The sequence below is a fragment of the Ochotona princeps genome, chromosome 27, assembly GCF_030435755.1.
Source record: "Ochotona princeps isolate mOchPri1 chromosome 27, mOchPri1.hap1, whole genome shotgun sequence".
NCBI classification, from domain to species: Eukaryota; Metazoa; Chordata; class Mammalia; order Lagomorpha; family Ochotonidae; genus Ochotona; species Ochotona princeps.
In genome coordinates, this window is record NC_080858.1 from 3610836 (window position 1) to 3629349 (window position 18514).

Sequence of the window (18514 nt, forward strand, 5' to 3'; positions counted from 1 at the left end):
GACCCAACTATTTAAGGCGCAACTTGGGACTCCTACAGCCCATATTGCAGTACCCAGGGTACAGTCTCACCTCCTCTTGCAAGCCAACTTCCTAATACTGCATAACCTGAGAGGTGGCAGATGATGGGTGAGTATTTAGGTCCCTGCCACCCACATGGAGGACACAGAGTTTCTGGTTCCACCTGGATGAGCTGTTACGGACATTGGAGAACACAACCAATGGACACAAAATCAATCACTCTCTTGCTCGCTCTACTTTTCAAGCACAATTTTTTTTTAATTTTCTCTTTTTAAAGATTTATTTATTTATTTACTTGTTTATATTGGGAAGGCAGGTTTACAGAGAAGGAGAGACAAAGAGAAAGATCTTCCATCCACTGGTTCACTCCCCAAGTGCCACAACAGCCAGAACTGAGCCGATCCGGAGCCAGGAGCTTCTCTTTGTAAATCTGCCTTTCCAATAAAAATAAATAAATCTTAAAAAAAAAAAAAAACTAACAGAACACAGCAAAATGATGCCACATGCTTAGCTAACCAGACCTCCTAACACCCAGACCTCCTTCTCCCCCAGAACAGAAGTGGAAGAAGGTCTAGAAACAGACTCCCCTGGTAGGGATTTGATGACTAAAGCCTTAGTCAACACCCTGACTGTAGAGCATTGTCAAAGACCCTAAATCAGAGGCACAGGCCACACCCAGATTCCTAACCCACAGGAACTGAGAAACAATGAATGTTTTCAACTTGGGGTAAGTTCGTTCAATAGCAAAAGACAACTAGTACAGCTGCTAACAAGTTAATTAAGAGGGCAGAGGAATGGGCATTATGGTGTAGCAGGTAAAGTCACCTCCTGTTATGCCAGCAAACCACATGGGCACCAGCTTGTATCCCAGCTGCTCCACTTCAATCCAGCTGCCTGCTAAAGACCTGAGCGTATCAGCGCAAGATCACTGAATGCCACTCCCACCCATGTGGAAGAACCAGACAAAGCTCCTGGCTTCAACAAGGCCCAAAATTGGTCACTGCAGCCACCTGGGAGGTGCACCAGACCAGCAGATGGATAATCTGTCTCTTTTTCTCTCCATTACTCTTACAAATAAAAGAATTTACCTTAAAAAAAAGGTGGGGGAAGAGAAGGGCCAACTATAAAAGTCCAAACTTTCTAAAAGAATGTGAACACTACCCCTCTGTCTCAACCAAAAACTTGATTTCTAATCAAGACACCTCTTTCCATAAAGTCCTTTCACATGTTCAAAATCCAAAACTAAGACTGGGACCCTTTGGGGCCGGCATTGTGGCACAGTGTGAAGCCATCAGCAGCAGCACCAGTATCCCATATGGATGCAGGCTGAAATTCCAGATGTTCCACTTCCCATTCAGTTTCCTTGGGCCCCTGCACCCAAGTGGGAGACCAGGAAGAGGCTCCTGGCCTCCGTCTGGTCCAACGATGGTCATCATGCCCATTTGGTGAATGGAAGACCTATCTCTCTCTGTCTTTCTCTCTCCCTCCCTCCCTCCTTCCCTCCCTCCCTTTCAAATAAATAAATAAATCTTATTTTTTTTACTGGTACCCTCCTTTCTCCCAATGTCACTTCCAGACCATATTCTTGAACCCTCAAGTAAAATCCTTATTCCGATTCTCAGTCTAATCAGCAACACATCTTCAACCTTCATCTTTTCGATATCAGCTAAAGCCTAACTGGACATCACTCACTAACTCACTAAGCTGCTGCCTCCCTGCACTACCACCACCACTACTCTGGGTCATTCTATCATACACACGGACTGGCCAGCGAAGGCCAGTTCTTCATGCCCATCATTCCCCACTGGCAACTGTTTTCCGAGGAAACCAATTCAACCAGCTGCGGATTAACTTAATGGTACTAGTATCCGCTCATTCAGTAAATATTTAGTAAGTACCTATTCTTTACTCAGAAGAGAGCACACGACAGCTCAAGTGGTCACAAAATCTAGGACACAGCTTTTCACATCTTCCACAAAAACAGCACAGAAAGATCTGGATAAGACCCAGACACATTACAACTATTGCAATCTCTATCAAACAACCAAGTCATTTTTGGAAACCAGCATGACCGTCTGGCCTGACACAGTGAGTCCATTTTAAGTCCTAGTGACTGCTAGCTCCCTTGAAGAGGTTTATGAAGCTATAGATAATAGTTAGTAGTTAATATAGTAACAATAGTTAAATTAGACAAACTTCCTCTAAAATATCATCATAACTCACTATTAGAAGATAAGGTACTTGTCACGTTTATGCAGTTTTAGAAGCATTACATGCTGGATTATTGCACAGAATCTCACTGCCTGGAAAAAGAAGAAATTTGTATTCCACACGACCTAGATGGGATAGGTGGTAACAGTCCTACCCTTCCCTATATATTCATTTTCCTCAAATTCAGTACATATATTACCTATTGTTTTAAATGTTTTAAAAAGCCTAAAGCCTGACATTGTAGCAGAGCACATGAAGTTACCGTGTGCAACCAACATTGCATCCTGGACTGCCAGTTCAAGTCCTGACTGCTAGGCTTCCGTCTAGCTTCCCACTAACTCCTGGAAAAGAAAGCAAACCTGACCCAAGGGTCTGGGCCCCTGAAACCCACATGGGAAATCAGGATGGAGTTCCAGGCTCCTGCATTCAGTGTGCTGCAGCCCTAGCCATCATTGCAGCTATCTGGGCAATAAACCAGCAAATAGAAGCTCTCATTCATTCATTCATTCATTCTCTTCTCTCTACATCACTCTGCCTTCCAAGTTAATAAGACCCAGCCTTAACAAAAACAACACTTAAAAAAACAAGCATACATGAAATGAATAACTGTAAAAAGTCAAACATCTCTCCTTGGTAAAAGTTCAGAATTCCCAAGCTGTTTATTTTGTTCTGAAAATTGATTTAAAGATCAATTGGGAGAAGTAAAAATTAAAAAAAAAAAAATCTTTCACTGTGTCATGAGGCCAACACTAAAAGAAACTGAGCCAATTCTCTGTCATTAGAACTCACTCAACACTTGACACATCTTAGCAATGGCAGAGGATCATTCCCTCCTCAGTAAAAACTTCCTTTCCTTCACTTCTAACACACTGCACATTTTATTCCCAACATCTTAAAAAGCACCTACAGCCTGCCCATTCACTGTTCAGGGGAGAGTCCTGTGCCGCAGTGGCTTCCACTGCTACTGGGGATGCGCATGTGCTAGGGCAGAATGTTTGCTTCACGTCCAATTCTGGAAACACACAAGTCTTTCAAATAAATTAATCTTTAGAAATAACTGCTGCAAGAATGAATGAATCAGCATCGCAAAGACTCTCTTCTTCAGTGCCCTAATGATCTCACCTGCCTCAGAATCCTGATTACCACCGTAAGCTGAAAAAAGCCAACTTCCTCCATCTTCCCAGAATACCCCCTGGGACCTGTCAATTCTCAATCATCCACCCCCACAAGCACGCCCTTTACAGCCAATGGCAACCTCACCTGCATCTAGCACCTGCTCCCACTCCTTTTCCAGTCACCAGGGAACACCACAGCTCTACCCACAGAATCTATCCACACTCAAGATGAACTTCCCACTTGTTGCAAGCCCCTGCTCAGCACCATGTGCATCTGGGACATTACATTACAACCTCTTGGCTAGTCACTTTGTTTCTGTCCTGCACACCTGCTCTAACATGGGCGGAGTGATCTGTCCTGCACACCTACTCTAACGTGGGCAGAGTGATTCTTCCAAAGCAGTGAGTCAGGGGAGCAGCAGTTGAATCACCACGTGGGACACCTGCACCCGGTTCCAGGTTGCCTGGGAAGGCTCCAAGCGCCACCACTTCCCATCCCACATCAATCCATCCTGGCAGGCAGCAGGTACACAGGTCCCATGTGGGAGACCTGAATGGAGGTCCTGGTTCCTGGCTTGGGCCTCACTCACCTCCTGATGTTGCAGGTATTTGGGTAGTGAACTAGCAAACGGATCTCTCTCTCTCTGTATTGCATATTTGTCTACCTTTCAAACAAAATGAAAATTACAAAAATTTTAAATTTTAAATAAGTCATAGTGACTTCTTGGCTTACTCAAAATAACACTCAGATGGGTCTAGCATGGTAGCCTAAAGTCTTTGTCTTACACGTGCCAGGATCCCTAGTGAGCACCAGTTCACGTCCAGCGTTCCACTTCCCATCCAGCTCCCTGCTTGTGGCCTGGGAAAGCAGTCGAGGACGGCCCAAGGCCTTGGGACCCTGCACCCACATGGGAGCCCTGGAAGAGGCTCCTGGCTTCAGACCAGCTCGGCTCTGGCCACTGCAACCACTTGGAGAGTGAAGCAATGGACAGAAGATCTTTCTCTCAGTCTCTCCTTCTCCCGGTATATTTGCCTTTCCAATTAAAAAAAAAAAAAAAAAAGAAATCTTAAAAAAAAAGTAACACTCAGAGGTTGGAGGCCAGTGCTGTGATACAGAAGGTAAAGCTACTGCCTACAATGCCAGCATCCCATATGAGTACCAGTTCGGGGCCCATCTGCTCCCCTCCTGACAAACTCCAGCTGTAAGCCTGAAAAAAAGCAGCAGAAGATGGTCCAAGTGTTTGGATCCCTGCCAACCACATAGGAGACCTGCATGAAGCTCCTGCAGGATGAAAGATCTCTCTTTCTCTCCCTCTCCTTCTCTCCCCCTCCCTCTCTCTCTCTCTCCCCTCAACTCTTTCAAACAAATAAGTAAACAGTATTACCAAAAAAAAAAAAAAAAAACTTCAGAGGCTGTGTGCAGTGGCCTACCAGTCCCCAACACTCCCATCGCCTCATTCCCTAACTTCTCCTTTCTTGTTTATCTTTACGCACTTTTTTATATCCAATAGAACTTGTATACTGGAAGAAAGGAAGGGAGGGAGGGAGGGAGTAGAAAAAAGGGAAGGAGGGAGAAAGGCAGGCAGGCAGGCAGGCCCACCCTGGCAAGTGCCCGGGTTGTCCTCCACCTAAGCAAGTATTAGCAGTACTGGGAGAAATGCAGCCAATAGCTGGCAGACATTCTGGGCCTGGCTAATGCCAACTTAGTGTTAACCATACGAGTATGCCAGCATAGTTGCTTATTCTTTTTGTTTTTTTTTTTTTTAAGATAAGTGGGGAAGGTCGGGAACTCCCAGCCAGACAAGCCACCCTGGCCCCTAGGCTGAGGGGCTGAAAACTGCCCAGGAAAGGGGATATGGGAACATGTTAGAATGGGAACAGCTAAAGGTATGTTTGAAGGGAAAGAACGATTTCTGGGATCTTCCACCGACTGGTCCACTGCACTCACAGGTAGCTGAGGAAGCTAAGACAGAATGGTTTAGAGGGGGAAAAACCAGAGGGCATGTCTGGGTCAGGCCAAAGCACCAACTTACATGGAAGACCTGGGCTGAACTAAATAGCATCAACCATCACCCAGTGCCAGCTGATGCACGCAAAAGCTGGGGTTGCATCATTCATGCCTGCCTGGACTTGGCTGCAGCACCCACCTGTGAGTGTCAGAGTAGAGGGTGGGCCACATGACTATCGGTCACAACACCCACCAGAATGTGAGAGAACTGCATGTGGGGACATTTTCTGCAGTGGAAGTGTGAACTTGCTTCTGTGGGACTGCAGCACCTGCCAGTTTGCATGACAGCTACAGGTAGTAACAGGCCAAACCAAGCAGGACTGCAGGAGTCATCCAACACTCATGGGAACCAGGGATGAGCCAGGCTGCAGCACCCACCTGCACGTGCAAAGGCCAGATCTGAGGGCAGATCATGCCAAGGAAGGCCATGGCACCAGCCTGCACACATGAGATCTGGGACTGGGAGCAGCTCCTACTGAGAAACACAATAACTGGGGTTGCAGGCAAAGCAAGGCTGCAACACTCATCAGCATATGTGTGGGCTGGGTCTGGGGACAGGCAGGGCTGGGCCAGGCTATAACACCCACCAGCAGGAGCTGAAACTGTGGGTAGACCATTAGGCCATGCAAGGTTGGGATGAAGCACCCACCAACACACATAAGATCCATGCTTGGAACAGGCCTGGTAGGGGAACATTGGAGACTCCCCTGTTAGGCTGTAGCTCCCACTGGTGAGCTTGAGAGCTGGACTGGGAATGGGCCAGGCTGAGCCAGGCTGTAGCATCCAATATTGAGAGCTGGAAGGGGTGCAGGCCAGTGAGGCCACACCACCCATCAGTGAGGGGCCAAGACGAGAGGGCCAGCCATGTCCATCAGGATAGCAGCACCCTCTGGCATGTGCAAGATCAGTTGCTGGGAACGAGCTAGTAGGGGAACTTGGGGAACTCGCCTGGTAGGCTGTTGCTCCTGCTGATACGCCCAAGATCCAGGACTGGAGGTAGGCCAGGCTGTGCTAAGTTATTAAACCCACTGGCACACACAAGACCCAGAATAGGACAGCCAGGCTACACCACAGGACCCACCGAAAAGTGCCAGGAATGGAAGCAAGTCATGTCATGCTGAACTGCAGTACACCCGGGCAGGCCCAAAATCTAGGGCTGGGAGCGGGCCCAAGGGGAGCAATAGGTATTCCACTGCTGAGCTGCAAATCTAGTTCCTGAGCATGAGAGTCAGGGCTAGGCACAGACCAGGCTGGCCAAGGTAGCATCACCCATCAGCATATATGTGGGCCAGGTCTGCAGGTGGATCAAGCTGAGCTAAGCCACAGCAACCACTGAGTGAGTGCAAGAGAGCCAACGGGATGCAGAACAGACCAGGATAAGCCACAGCACATGCTACAATGCAAAAACCAGGACTGGAGGTGGACCTGGTAGGAGTTATTGAGAGTCACTCAGGCTAAGCCACAACACCTACTTGTGGGCATGAATACCAGGCTTGTGGTGGGCTAGGTGGCCCCAACTAGGCTGCAGCATCCATTGGTTCATGTGGGAAATGGGACAAGGGTAAAACTGACTAAGCAGCTACATCCAGCGGTATGTGATTAGCTGGTGCAGGTAACAGACCAAACCTGATCCTGTACTAGCTGGCACACACAAGAGTCAAGGCTGAGGTCACACAGGTAAGGTTTCTTGAGGCTCTCCCCAACTACATGGCTGGTCTCAAACCCTGGACACAGAGAAAGCCACAAGATAAGTGGTCTGACCTTAGAGTCTATGTATCAGGATGGCACCTCCTCAGCTGCTGATGCCTGTGCAATGGACACCAAGCCCAGATGCACACAGCAGACATGACAACCAGCTCATCTAGGCCAACAGAGAAAGCTGAGTGGCTCATCAGAGGATGGAAAGCAGAACAAGCTAGACCGCTCTCCTGCCCGAGCTTTGGCAGCATGTCCTTCCTGGGTCGTGCATGCACTATGGTGGAGTTGGTCAGCCAACAGACCTTGGGAAGATGTTCTCAACCCTGGTGCAATGAAACTGACTTCATGTCAGAACTATCAAAATGATTCCAGTGACACCCTTGGAATACTCTTCCCCACATCCGGGTCTCCAAGGCATCATCAAATAACTATTCCTCACCCACAGGTGCTGATATGGTTTGACAGCAAGGAGCTATCCCTTTTTCCCTCCCTGCAGACCCAGAAGCAAAAAATTAAACTGGAACATATGTCCCACCTCCTTCCTCTGTGCCTGACCCTCCCCAGTCTAATCAGAGACCCACATACTGTATGGGCATCCCTCTCAACCACACAAACAATATTAAATTTTTTTTCATTAATAAAAAAGAAAGAAGGAAGGAAGCAATGGCCAGCACAGTGACCTAGCAAGCTAATCCTCTGCCTGAGGCGCCAGCATCCCATATAGGTGCTGGCTCATGTCCTAGCTGTTCCACTTCTGATTCAGCTTTCTGCTCACAAGCTGGGTAGTTGTGGAGGATAATCTAAGTCCCTAGGCCCCTGAACCCACATGGGAGACCAAGAGGAAGCTTCTGGCTCCTGGCTTTACATTGGCACATCTCTCCATTGCAGCCATTTGGGGAATGAACCAGTGGATAGACCATCTCTGTTTCCTTCTGTCTGTAACTCTGTCTTTAAAATAAACATGAACCAATCTTTAGAAAGAGAGAAAGGAAAGAAGGAAGCAAGGGAAGGAGACAGGAAAGGACAGAGAGGCAGGGAAAAAGAAAGAAACAAGGAAAAAAAGCTTAGGCAGTCAGACAACGGCAAACCCAGCATTAGAACTGAGGTACCGACTCCATAACACAAAGACCTAAGGGCCACAGAATTATATTCCTAATATATTCAATTCTCTCTACTGATTGTTTAATTAATGAAAATATTTTTATTCCTGATCTTTTCCATCAGTGTCTCCAATATAACACACGTAAAACACTTCCTTGAAATTTTTCTGAGGAACAGGGAGGCCTTCCCACCTGTTGCTCACTCCCCCCAGTAGCTGGGAACTCAACCTACGCCCCCATATAAGTGACAGGGGGACTACTATGAGTCACCACACACTGCCTCCCAGGATTTCCTTGAGCAGAAAAATAGAAATCTGAGCGGATAAGAATGAAATGGGAAACTCTGACTCAGGTTTTCCAATATGGGATTCAGGCATTTGAACCCCACGTCCCAGCCCAGGGTCCACACCAGCAAACATACTTTTAAAAGTTCTCACAGTACATGCTCAAGCATAAAGCACAGTAGCTGTTGGAATGAAAACCTTCACTTTTAAGTTCCCAATATTAATGCTTAATTAACAGACTGATACACTTATCTATGACTTTAGGTATATAAAAAAAAAAAAAACACTTTATCAGTCTCAACAAGAATTTCACCAAGTAATGAATAACAACAAACATCCTCAAAAATATAAAATACATAATTTTTTTTTCCTCCCAGTAAAATAAACTCTAAACAGGCTGGGTTACTGCTACTTTGAACTTTCTGAGGTTATATAGCATCATTACTTAGGAATCCCATCTTCGTCAGCAATGCAGGTTACTTTAGGAATACACTCACAGAGCTTCACCTGATGGGGTCAGTGTGCTGGCACAGCACGTTAAGCCACTGCTTGCAATGCTGACATTTCATGCCTTAGCATTTCTAGTCAACCTGAAAGTGAATCAGTGAGTGAAAGCTCCCCTCAGCCCTGTCCTCACTCTCTCTTTCTTTCTGCCTTTTAAGTAAATACACCTTAGCTAGGAGCCAAAAATCCCCTCCAGGTCTCCTACCTGGGTCCCAAGGCCTTGGGCCATTCCCCACTGCTTTCCCAGGCCACAAGCAGGGAGCTGGATGGGAAGTAGAGCAACTGGGAAACAAACTGGCTCCCATACAGGATGCCAGCTCCTAGATATGACGTTTAACCCACATCAAAACTATACTTCTTGCACTAACCTAAAATTAAATGTCTAATATAGTTAATTAAATATTTTTTGTAATTATATCTTGGGCCACGCAATGTCTCACCTAATAGCTATTACACCCTTTTGTCTGTAGGTCTGCCTTCACTGGCAGACAACCGCCTGCTCATCAGGCATGTCCACAGGCAATGATCTGCAGCTCCTGCAACTTAAAGCTGTGTGTTTCTCTCTGGGCTTACAGCAAAGTACGTCTCTGGCTACACTCCCAAACAGGCTGGCTCAGCCTCAGGAAAGTCACGACTTCAGTTCTATTTCATGACTTACTTTCTCTCTTTCATGAATCAATTATTTTTTTCATAAATCAATTATTAAGAGGTCTACCTACTTCCACCCATTACATAATACACGTCCATCAACAGGACCTGTTTCCGAAACAAGCATTAACCTATATGACACCAGCTGATACACAAGATTAGTGAAAGCTGTCATCTAACAGGGAACAGGAATCCAGAAGAGTCTGACTTATGCACCAGAAAGTGAAGAACACTGCTGACTCTTGGTAACATCTTCCTACAAAGCAAGCCACATGAATCCAAAGCATTATTACACTATTTTAAAAGTACTTCACTTCCAAGAACATTCATAAGAAACGATAATAGCTCCCATTCCTTTCTAAGTTTTATTCATCTATCTGAAAGGCAGAGTAACAAAGAAAAGGGACGTCCATCCACCTGTTAGCTGCCCCCACACACCAGCAACAGCCAGGACTGGGTTCCCCCCAAGCCTCCCATACCTCTCCCAGGCGCAGCAGCAAGCGACTGCATGGAAAGCGTGGAGCAGGCCACTGCAGCATGGGATGGCAGGTCCCAGAGGCCTCAACACCCCCAGCAACCATGCCTGGCCCTACTCCATTCCATTTGTACTATTTCATCAAGGCTGCAATAAATACGCCTGCAATTGAGAAATAAAAATAACGCAAACCATTTAAAATGTCAAGGTCTAGCGGAAAAACAAGCTGTCCGAGACGTGCTTTAAAACATCTCAGCATTTCTCATGTAATTAGCTCCCACAGAACCGTTCCAATGGTTCACTTTATCCACCCAAAGCAGTCAATCCTGGCCACCTGCAGCGAGCCTCAGGCCTACACTTAGGGAGCCACGACAAAGTCTGCATTTAAAAAAAAAAAAAAGTGATATAAAGAGAGGCCCAGGGAAAAGCTGGAAGCCAGCCCTTCCAGGGGCTAAGTGTGACAGACCTGTCCCCTAATGGTTGCTGCCTGGATGAAGTTGTCTAAAGCCAAGATCTTCTTCCTCTTGGAGGTAAAACTTCGCTTCCGTCCACGCTCCCCATTTACTCACACGGAGCTAAAAGCAAGGGATTCTGTTCCCTCCCTAGCCCCCCCACCCCACCCCAGCCCCGTTAACCAAAACCAGCAGAAGATGAAGGGGAGAGACTCAAGTAGATCTAAGGCAACAGCTTCTCCCATAGCCTCCAAAAACATCATCTCCAGCTCACCTAACCCTTCCCGTACCTCAACCATGTCACCGAAATAAAGGCGGGGGGGAGGGGGAGGTTCTTCAGCATTTCTGCATCAGTTACCTAAATGCACTCTGCCGGCACCCCAACCTGATGCCTCCCCAGTGTCCCCAACTCCCCAGCAGCGGCCGGCAACACCACGCCTCAACCACCTCCCACACTCCGCCCTGCAAATCGCCCCGATCCCCTACCTCCCACCTCCCGCCCCGAGCTCCCCGTTGCTCCAGCCTCAGCTCCCGCCCTATCCCGGAGTACGCGGGGTGGAGCCCGCCGTTGGGCTGGGGTGCTCCGGGGTGCTCCGGGGTGCTCCGGGGTGCGCCGGGTGGGGTCCGCCCCTCCCCAGGCTCCCCCATTCCCCACCACCCCGGGTCAGGAGGGGGGGCAGAATCCTCACCTACAGCTCCGCCCCTCCCCGGGGGCGCTCTGCCCTGCCCAGTCAGGGCCGGGAGCAAGAAGCCAGGTCGGAAAAGGCAAAAAAAAAAAAAAAAATGCCTCAGCGCCAGCGGCAGACTGGAAGCTCCCGGTCCCGCCCGACTTCCGAGCCGCCGCCGCCGCGGCCGTCTCACCCTCCTCCAGGCTGCCGCTGCTGCGACTGCTGCCGCCGAGGCGCCTCCACCGCCGCCGCCGCCGCCGCCACAGCCACAGCTCGGCCCGGGCGCCCGGACGTCAGCGCGGCCCGCCCCCTGCGCGGACACCTAGGCCCGCCCTCGGCCGCCGCCAGCTCCGCCTCGGCCTGGGCACCTCGGCCGCCTCGCTCGCGGCCGCCCGGGAGCCCGCCGCGGCCCGCGAGCCCCCCGCCACGCCTCCCGGGGCGGGACGAGCAGGCGGTCGGGGGCAGGCCGCGGCAGAGCTGAGGGGCGCCGGGGGAAGCGGAGACTCCACGTACATACACACACACACACACGCGCGCGCGCACACACGCACTCGCGGCCCCTGCGGCCTCAGCAGAGGAGAGCCCGGGCCGACTCCCGCGAACGGCTCGGTAGGTGCGCGCGAGGAGCGGCGGGGATTGTCTCCTCGTGCTTGCCGTAGGAAGTGGGCCGCCGAGGCTGAGAGAACGGAATCGAATCTTTCCGAACCTGCGCGTCGCTCCACCCCCTCGTTCGCGGGGGGCCGCGGCCTCGCTGCCGCTGCTGCAAACAAGCCCTGGGGACGACCCCGGATTTGGGGCTGCCGTGGGCGCCCTTCGTCCCGGGGCGAGGCTCGCAGGAGCTCCCTCGCCTGTTCGCGAACACGTCCTGTGGTAACTGCGGGCGCTGGAGCGCGTGGGCGAGGGTCCTGTCCACCCTCGGTCGCTGCCGGTGCGCGGCTGCGAGGCCAGCCTACTGGGCAACTAACTGGTCGTTCAGGCAACCCAGTTTTCTCGTCCTGAATCGCAGTCTGGAAGCCGCAGCCATTAATTTAAAGATGTAGATCCGCTATCTCTAAGCCCAGAAAAGAAAGAGGGGTGTGAATTCTACTGAACTCCCAGGCCTGCAGTGTCTATTAAAATCGTTTTGGAGATGCCCTTGAGATGAAAGACGTGGGGAATCATCGTTTGACACATACCCACCTCCCACCGCCGTCGTTATCCAGTTCCTCATCATCCCGCTAGTATTTTCCCATCTCTTCCCAATGTTCACATCCATTCACCACATTCTGCCCCAGCTCCCGCCAGTTGTTCCCTACGGGACCACCATGCACTTGGGACATGGTAGTCCCCAGGCCTGAGGTGAACTCCCCCTATGGTAGATTCCCAACGTGGCGGTGCTGGGCAGAGAGGGTTTGCCACCAGGCAGGCGCAGACGGGCAGCCTGGGCGGGCAGCCTGGGCCTCCAGCCATGTACCTAGGAAAAGCCACCCTGTTGTGACTGTTTTTCAAGAGCCTGCTCATCTGACTCCTGATGTGCCCAGCCTGCTACCAGTCACCCACCCTCCAGCAGTGTCATCAGGCACAAGGTAAACCTATTCGAAGTTCTAGCAAATGCTTTCTGCCTTCTTCACTTGTGTGTTCTTGGGGGGTGGGGGAGAACTTTATGCTTCTGGGAGCTACTAACGGATAAAAATTGGGTTTGAGGGGTGCCTAAGATCTACCATCTATAAAATGTAGGGGTCGGGACCCGGTGGGGTAGCCTAGCAGCTGAAGTCCTTTCCTTGCACACGCCAGGATTCCATATGGGTGCCAGTTTGTGTCCTGGCCACACTGCTTCCCATCCAGCTCCCTGCTTGTGACCTGGGAAAGCAGTCGAGGACAGCCCAAGACCTTGGGACCCTGCACCTGTGTGGGAGACCCGGAAGAGGCTCTGGGCTCCTGGCTTCGAATTGGCTCAACTCTGGCCATTGTGGCCACTTGAGGAGTAAATCAGTGGACAGAAGATCTTCCTCTCTGTCTCTCCTCCCCTCTGTATATCTGAGGGAGGAGAGACAGAGAGGAAGATCTTAGGCACCCCTCAAACCCAATTTTTATCCGTTAGTAGCTCCCAGCACCATGATGTAACAGGCTAAGCCTCCCCCTGTGGCACCAGCATCCCATACGGGAGCTGGTTTCAGTCCCAGTTGCTTCACTTCCCATTCAGCTCCTTGCTTATGGCCTGGGAAAGCCACGGAAGATGGTCCAAGTCCTTGGGCCCCTAAACCCACAAAGGTGGCCCAGGGAGAGCTCCTGGCTCCTGGCTTCAGATGGGCCCTGTTCTGGCCACTGTAGTCATTCAGGGAATGAACGAGCAGATGGAAGATCTTCTCTCTCTCCCTCTCTGTAACTCTGAATTCAAATAAAACAAAATAAATCTTTTGAGAATGTGTATTTTCAAAAAAAAAAAACGCTATATATGGCTGAATTAATAAGTAAAAGAGAACAATGAAAGTATTTTTAGTTTTTTTTTTCCCAATTTTTTACGTAATTTGTTTGAGGGAAATGGATTGGGGAGAAGGTCACATCAACCACTCACAACAACCCAGGGCTGGACTGAGGCCAGGGCCTGGAGCCGGGACACTATTCAGGCCTCCCACGCAGACGGCAGGAATCCAGTTATCTGAGCCATCACTGACTCAGGCACTAGGGCCTTCAGACTCACACACTCCACTACAAGGCAGAGTGACAAAGGGAGAGGTCATACAACAGATTTTGAAAACACTGGTTCACTTCCCAAATGCCTGTAGCAGATAGGGCTGGGCCAGGAGCCAGCCATCCAAGCCTGGGTCCCAGCACGTCATCACTCATCTGCTTCCTTGCCCCGACACATTTAGCAGGAAGAGGAGTAGCCAAGACTCGAACTAGTGCTCTAGATTGGGATGCCTTTGTTACAAGTGGCAACTTAACTAGCTATACCATGACACAAACGCTTCAGATGCCCCCCCATTTTTTATTTATTTTTATTGGAGAGTCAGATATACAGAGAGGAGGAGAGAGAGAAAGGAAGATCTTCCATCCGCTGATTCACTCTCCTCAGCAGCTGGAGCTGAGCCAATCCGAAGCCAGTTGCCAGAGCCTTCTCCGGGTCTCCCACACGGGTGCAGGGTGCCAAGGTTTTGGGCCATGCTCCACTGCTTTCCCAGGCCACAAGCAGGGAGCTGGATGGGAAGTGGAGCTGCTGGGATTAGAACCGGCACTGATATAGGATCCTAGCACATGCAAGATGAGGACTGATGAGGACTTTAGCCACTAGGCCATCATGCCAGACCCCAGACGCCCTCTTTTTAAGAAGAGTTATTTAAAGTGGTGTGCTGAATTAAAAAGTCGGGGAGAGCCAAGTGTCTGACAATAATTTAGGAGTTATTTAGGAATCATTAGATGCCACTCAGGAAAATAATAAGCAGAATAAGAGTTAAGTAAGATTAGGATGGAAACAGAAATTCTGGCAAAGAACTCTCGGGGAAAAAAAGAAAAAATAATTCAACTGAAAATGACAGTGATAGAAAGTTCAAAATGTGCTGATTTTTGAGGCTTCAACTTTTATATTTAATCTCTTAGTAAATAATAAACTTACAATAATTAGGACATCTTTTATATGGTGTGTGCTCAGCCTAGAATTTAATACACCTGGATCTGTTGTCAGAGCTGTCTCCTGTCTCCAGCTTCCTGCCAGTAGAGACACTCAGAGCAAGCATTGATGGTTCAAGTATTTGGCATCTTGCTCCCCATTGTGGAAACTGAGGTAGTGAATGAACAGATCACTGATATTTCTTTCTCTCTCTCTCTCTTTAAAGATTTACTTGTTTTTATTGGCAAGTTAGACATACAGAGAGGAGGAGAGACAGAAAGGAAGATCTTATGTCCAATGATTCATTCCCCAAGTGACCACAATGACCAGTGTTGAGCCAATCTGAAGCCAAGAGCCAAGAGCTTCCTCCAGGTCTCCCATGCAGGTGCCTGGTCCCAAGGCTTTGGGCCGTCCTCAACTGCTTTCCCAGGCCACAAGCAGGGAGCTGGATAGAAAGCTGGATGGGAAGCACCGTGATTAGAATTGGTGCCATATGAAATCCCGGGCATATGCAAGATGAGGATTTTGGGTGCTAGGTTATCGCACTGGGCGCTAGATATCTCTCTTTATCTCTCTCTCTCTCTTTCTCTGTATCTGCCTTAAAATACAGAAATAAATCTTTCTATAAATAAGACATATAAGCGTAACAAAATATTTTAGTGAAGTATCTAGATACAACATAAATATACAAAAAGCAAAATCAAGCAGATAGTACCTCCTTGCTAAAAAATGTAGTTTTGGGCCCGGCGCAGTGGCCTAACAGCTAAGGTCCTCGCCTTGGGCTCTCTGGGATCCCATATGGACACCGGTTCTGATCCCGGCTACTCCACTTCCCATGCAGCTCCCTGCTTGTGGCCTGGGAAAGCAGTTGAGGATGGCCCAAGGCCTTGGAATCCTATACCTGTCTGGGAGACCTGGAAGAAGTTCCTGGCTCCTGGCTTTGGATCTGCACAGCATCGGCCATTGTGGCCACTTGGGGAGTGAATTATTGGACGGAAGATCTTCCTCTCTATCTCTCCTCTCTGTATATCTGACTTTGCAATAAAAATAAATAATAAATCTTTTTTAAAATGCAGTTTTAAGGAAGATTATGGGGTGGATATTTTAAAGCATTTCCTCTTTTTTTAAAAAAATATTTTTTTCTCCTTTAGTTGAAGGTAGGGTAACAAATATGAGCAGACATAGATTTTCCATCCCCTGGTTCAAGTACCAGTGTGAAGTTAGGAGTTTAGAACACCATCCAAGTCTCAAAAGTGGCATTTTAATGCACTGTGCCACAGCACTGGCTCAGTGGGGTGGATGTTCTAGCTAGCTGTTAAGACACCTGGTGAGGCATGTGTAATCTGTCAGAGTACCTGGATTTCAGGTCTTGCTCCAGTTCCCTATAGTAGCTTCCTATTAACGTGAACCCCGGGAAGCAGCCGGTGATGGCTCAAGTAATTGGTTCTCACACTGCAGTGAGGCCAGACCTAGAACTCAAGCACCCCCATTCACAACCCAGGACCACAGAGGCTTCAAGTAAGTTAGGTGACGTGTTTCTTGTTCATTTTTATTGGCAAGGCAGATTTACAAAGAGAAGGAGAGACAGAAAGAAACGTCTTCCACTGGTTCAATCCCCCAAGTGACCCCAGTGGCCGCAGCAGAGTGTAACCAAAACCAGGAGCATGGGTTTCCCATGCAGGTACAGGGTCCCAAGGCTTTGGGCCATCCTCTACTGCCTCCTCAGGTCATAAACAGGGAGCTGACTGGGAAGTGGAACAGCAGGGACACAAAGGGGTGCCCATATGGGATCCCAGCACTTCAAGGGGGAATATTAGCCAATTGAGCTATTGCACCGGGACCCAGTACATACTTTTACAATTTGGCCCCAGCTGTAGGCAACTGCCTGGGTTACCTTGTACCCAGGCAAATGCTACACTGCTGGGGGAAAAAAGCAGCCAGTAGCTGATGGGCATTTGGGGCCTGGTTAATGCCAAATTTGCGCTAACAATACCAGTATGCCAGTATATTTGCTAATTTTTTTAAATAAACATAAGTGAGGAAGGGGCAGAACTGGCAAAAACATGCCACCACAGCTCCCAGGTGGGAGTGTGCTGCAGGCTGCCAGGGATGTGGGTATGGGGACATATTGAAGTGGGAACAGTTGAGGGTGTGTTTGGTAGGAAAGGAATGATTTCTGGGATCTTCTATGGACCGAGCCACAATTTTCACAGATGCTGAAGGGAGTTGAGACAGAGTGGTTTAGAGGAGGGAAACTGGAGGGCATGTCTGGCTCAGGTCAAGGCACTTGCTCAGGTGGGAGACCTGGACTGGCCTGAATGCCAAGGCTCACTGCCTGCTGGTGCTTGCAAACTTGGGACTGGGGGCACAGTTGTCTGGCCTAGGCTGCAGTGGCCACCAGTGAATGTCAGAGCAAGGTGTGGGCCGTGTCACATCGGGCTGCAGCACCACCAGAATGCGAAAGAACTGAATCTGGGGCAGATGCTCTAGGGGACTTGTACGCTCCTCTGTATGGGACTGCAGCACCCACTGGTTTGTGCCAAGAGTTGGGATGATGACAGGCTGATCCAGACTGAACCCCAGGACTCACCTAACAAGAACCCCCTGATACTGAGGGGGCTGGCACTGAGAAGAGCTCAATTGGGACCAGGCTGCAGCACCTGCTGGCACATGGAAGTATGAGACTGAGAGCAAACCATGCCAACAGGGCTGCTGCCCCCACTGGCACATGTGAGATGCAGGGCTGGGAGCAGGCCTGGTAGGGGAACTTGGGGAACTCCCCTATTAGGCCACAGCTACCACTGGGAAGTACAAGAGCCAGGGCTTGTAGGGGGTGGGGGTGTGCTAGGCCAGGCAAGTCTCAGCATTTGTGTGGGCTGGGTGTGGGGACAGGCTGAGCCAGGCCAGGCCTCAGCACTCGCTAGCATGCGCAAGAGCCAGGAAAGGGTGTGAGCTGTGCAAGGCTGGCTAGACTGCAACACCCACCAGTGAGAGCTGAGACTGCAGGTGGGCCATGTCAGGCTAGGTCAAAGCACTAACTAGCAATGAAAGACCTGAGGCTGAGAATGGGCTGGGAAGGGAAATGCTGGTGACTCCCCTACTTGGCTATAGTACCCATTAACATGGATGTGGGCTTGATCTGGGGTGGCCAGACTGGACTAGGCTCCAGCATCCACTGGCAGTCATGAGAACCAGGGAGGGTGTAGGACAGGACAGGTTAGACCATGGCACCCACTGGGTCACATGAAAGAAGGAAGTGGATCAGACTGGGCTAGGTTGTAGCACACATTGGTGAGAACTGGAATGCGTGCAAGTCAGTTGGGTTAGGTCACAGGACCCACCGGTGAGTGCCAGGATTGGGAACTGGCCAAGTCAGTCTGGGCAGCAGCATTTGAAGACACATGCAGAATATGGCTAGCCCGGTCATAATGAGATTTGAAGAACTCCCCTGTTAGGCAACAATTCCCACTGATGAGTTTGAGGGCCCGGGCTGGCTGCAGGCCTGACCAGGTCAGGCTGTAACATCTGTTGGCATACAGGTGAGCCAGGTCTGGGAGCAGGCCAAGCAGGATAAACCTAGAACATGCACTGGCACTAGGTGCAGGCCAGGCTGGGTTGGACCACAACACCTACCAGTTCACATGAGGGATAGGGCTGGGCCCAACTGGGCTAAGCTGCTGCATCTGCTGGCTAGAGCAAGGACTGGGGCCAGGCTGGGCAAAACCAAGCTATAGAATCTGCTCACA

General features: G+C 49.7%; 1 protein-coding gene across 10 annotated transcripts in view; it reads right to left on the bottom strand.

The window, feature by feature from the left end:
• The window catches only part of ERC1 (ELKS/RAB6-interacting/CAST family member 1), a 317123-nt gene extending 305554 nt beyond the window's left edge, over positions 1–11569 (bottom strand). For 2 of the 10 annotated variants that reach the window (XM_058656089.1, XM_058656095.1), the window contains exon 1: positions 11376–11567. The gene's annotated coding sequence lies outside the window, so the exon portion shown is untranslated. Of the gene's footprint in view, positions 1–11203 lie in introns of all 10 variants that reach the window. The other 8 variants (XM_058656085.1, XM_058656094.1, XM_058656090.1 and 5 more) reach the window with 7 other exon arrangements.
• Between the last annotated feature and the right edge of the window lie 6945 nt (positions 11570–18514).